Raw genomic sequence first — 3947 nt, 5'->3', positions numbered from 1 at the left:
GGTCACTGTTTTAAGACAAAAGATGAAAAACATTTAGACTATATAAACAGGATCCAATTTAGTCATCAAAGACATCGTAATTTCATTGTTTTTCCTCTACAATATACAGACATGTAAACTTGCAACAATTAAAAAGAGCAAAGCACTCAATATTACCAAGCAGAGGCTTCATTACTTTCACCGGACATAATGTTGGTGGAAATAGGAAGAAAACTGAAATGATAGAGATGCATTCCAACGGTGATTTGGAAAGTCTTCTCGGCGATAATATACGAATGTGCAATGAAAGAAATAGTATCTTCATACAACGGAAGGATAACAAAAATACAGCGTTTTTATTGTGGGAAAATCGCCTTTGCCCGCCCCAAAATTCATCGTGAAGTTTTAGAGGCTGCTTAAACATGTCAAAGGTTGATATTATTGTAAGATTCTGGTTCTGACTACTTATGTTTGCTGTAATAGAAATTACGGAATGTCCTAATCCATTGTGTCAATATTGACACTTTCCACAAACATGACCAAATGTCATGGCCAAGAACAAACTGAAAGCAACCCGATATTTTGCGAATGAGGCCCCAACTGGCCTGATACATCCATGATTTCCGAGTTGATCGTTTACATCCGAGGATGTAACATTTGTGTAATTTCTTCCATATGCCACTTTAGCTTAGCCTTTGATGAAAATTGGTCTCCATTTCCAGACTACTTTACTTGATGTTACCTCTGATTAATTCTCTTTTCTTTTTTAATCTCTTCATGGGCTTTCTTTCTTCCCTTGATTCTATATTTACTTCTTCTTCTTCTTCTTCTTCTTCTTTGCATACCGCTCATGTATCCGTCACGCGACAATCAATCTAAAATTAATCTCTCAATTCTGTTATTGCTTCTTTTGATTGCTTTCCCTTTCTATATTTCTCTCTTTCTCTCTCTCTCTCTCTCTCTCTCTATTTGTTTTCTTTGTATATATAACATGTGTGTGTGTGTGTGTGTGTGTATTTCTCTCTTTACTTATCCCTCCCCCCCTCTCTCTCTCTCTCTCTCTTTCTATCTCTCTCTCTCCAAAAATGTCGTCTATATATTTTATTTAAAAAACCGCTTATTTACCTTTATTTCTTAACTGCACAAAAACGATACGAAAACAGAATGAAAGGAATCCAAAATAATCCAAAAGAGTTCAATAAAAGTTGAAATTGAACAGGTAGATGAGATTGGATTGATTCACGCGCGGGTACGAAAGAAAACCAGTCCTGAATTTCTCACTTTCCAAGACTACTTCGATTACTTCAAGAAAAGGAGAACAAACCAGAATTGGCCTCACATGAATCGGATAACAACCAGATTTCTTTTGGTTTACATCAAAATGAAAAAGGAAAAGTGCAAAATAATTTAAAAGAATACAAGGAGGAATACAAGTGCAAACAGAACGACCTCGTGAGAGGAATTTGCCGATTTGCACATTTTCTAGAGGTGCTTGCTCATTTCCCTTCCATTTATGTTCTCTGTCATGGTTTTTCGTGACTCAATGGTATACTCGTGGAAGACAAGTATCCCCACCCTGTATCCTTTGGTGGCCCAAGGGTACCCCTCCTTTATCTTGTAATGATGTTTCTTTCGAAACAAAATGTGGGTCATGAAAATGTCTTTTCAAAATTAGGCCCCCGACTGAGAGACATATTTTCGCACACAGGATGCTGCTCCCTTTTCCACCGCATTTTTCTTAATAATTGTTTGACAAAGTACAACTGTGAGATATACTTAAAGGTATTACAAAGTTTTGGTATGGGGTCATGAATTTGGGTCAAATTAACATATTGGAAGCATATGCGTTCCTACAATATTCATTGATCGTTGTCAAGCTTGAAATCGAGTCTAAAGTTATGAAATTGTAAATAATAAACTCTTTATGTTATATAGCTCCCTCTCAAGGTCAAGATATTAATTTAGCTATGAAACAATGTTTCTTGACTAGAATCGACCAATTAGCTATTTCCGTTTGGAAATTATATATCACATCTACATATTCTGAGATTTTCATGGTCGCAGCTACCATTGTACTGCCATATGCGCTATTTGGAATTTATCAAAATTTACCGGGAGCACCGGTAAATTTTTATATTCCATTTTTCTCGAAAACAGAAGTGTTTTAGAGATTCTTGTAAAGATTCACTCTCCATCCAATTTTCAAAATTTCCCAAAACTTTGTATTACCTTTAATTGTGCTCATACCTTCCCTAAATATTGAGATTGAGAGACAGAGAGAGAGAGAGAGAGAGAGAGCGAGACAGAGACAGAGGGAAGACACAGAGACAGAGAGAGATAGAGAGATAGAGTGAGAGAGAGAGAGGGGAGAGAAGAAGATAGAGAGGAGAAAGTAGAAACGGAAAGAAGTGGGAAGAAGGGAGGAGGAAAGAATGAGAGAACACAGAGAGACACAAAGAGACACAAAGAGACACAGAGGAACAGTCGGACAGAGGAAAAGCTAGGGATGGGTTAAGTAGAACCAGAACTGAAGTCAGTGACTCTAAAATGACAATATTCGATTTTGTACTGCTTCTTCTTGTAAACCACAACTTATTTACTATTTTTATGATTCATGTTAATATGAATATACCAAGAAGTTAATGAATTAGATCAAAAGAATTAGACGGACAATCAGGAAACAAACAAATTATCTGGATTCTGGATCTGAATCTGTATAAATGGCGGCGGCAAAGGATCAAGGCACACAAAGCCATGTTTTATCGTATGTAGGTGGTATCTTTCAAGGAAAACGTCGTCATTTCCACCATGATTCACCAATTACCTTAAGTAACTAATATTATGTGAAATTTATGGTGCGCTCACCTCTTCTTTCATCGCAGATTTTAATCGCCTGATTAAAATCTTCGCGCCTAAGTCATTCTCACACGCGGCAATGACGGGCATATAACAGGGTTCGGTTATAAGACATCGCATTATTTTGTCGATTTGAATGATAATGATTATAATCTTACTCATTTTATGACTGTAATAACGGTAATTCTAATGACATGTCAAATTTGAAAAGTAAATTGAATAGATAATTATTTTGATTACTCTTCACAAATTGTTTGTAGATGGGGATTTCTATTCTACAGCCGAAAATAGACGCAATACACATTATAAGGATTCATTACAAGAGTAAAATAACCTCAAACAGAGCGGTGCTTTACGAGATTTCTGATAAAATAGTCATCTGGATACGATCATTGTTACAGAACGACCTTAAACGTAATTCGATTTGTTAAAATAAATCAGAAATGCTGTAAAATACTCGTATTCGAAAAAAAGCAAGATCTTTCATTCCCTGAAATGTTAATAAAACTGAAATATTTGAAACTGTTGTTTTTTTCTACTTACCGAACAGGAGAGTAAGCGTAAGGCAAACAATGGTGTTGTATAGTCTGGCCATGATGTTCTTATCAAAGTTCCAATCACAACAATTTAAAAGAAAATGTTGATTAATATAGATGTAAAAGCAGCGAGTTCACAAGTTTCACAAACGAAGACTCGGTTGATATTGTTGGTCAGTGTTCGATACCCTCCGAAGTTTTAAACGAAGATCTCTGAACCATACCGAAGAACACCGAACAGCACCGAAGAGTGAAGAGCATATGTCCCGAATCTGAATGATACTTCAAACTTTGCGTCGATGTTACATGAAGGACATATACAGTGTCAGCTGAAATTACTCATGCCCTGTTGTGCAATAATGATGTTGCAATTTTCCTCTTCTTCTAGATGATAGAGTCACGTAAAGACGGCGACGTTTCGCAAAACGATTTGTTCTGCGTCAGTAACGATTTCCTTTTTGTCACGAATCCCTTGTCGAAAGATGTCGAAAGATGTCAAGAAAGAAAGGGAGTTTTCTTTTCTTTGACGATCCAGGGATTAGGAAGCAGATTGCCGAATTTTCTTCACTTTTGAAG

This window comes from Strongylocentrotus purpuratus, unplaced genomic scaffold, assembly GCF_000002235.5.
Source record: "Strongylocentrotus purpuratus isolate Spur 01 unplaced genomic scaffold, Spur_5.0 spur5_scaffold_3, whole genome shotgun sequence".
Lineage (NCBI taxonomy): Eukaryota > Metazoa > Echinodermata > Echinoidea > Camarodonta > Strongylocentrotidae > Strongylocentrotus > Strongylocentrotus purpuratus.
This window is presented reverse-complemented; position numbering follows the sequence as displayed.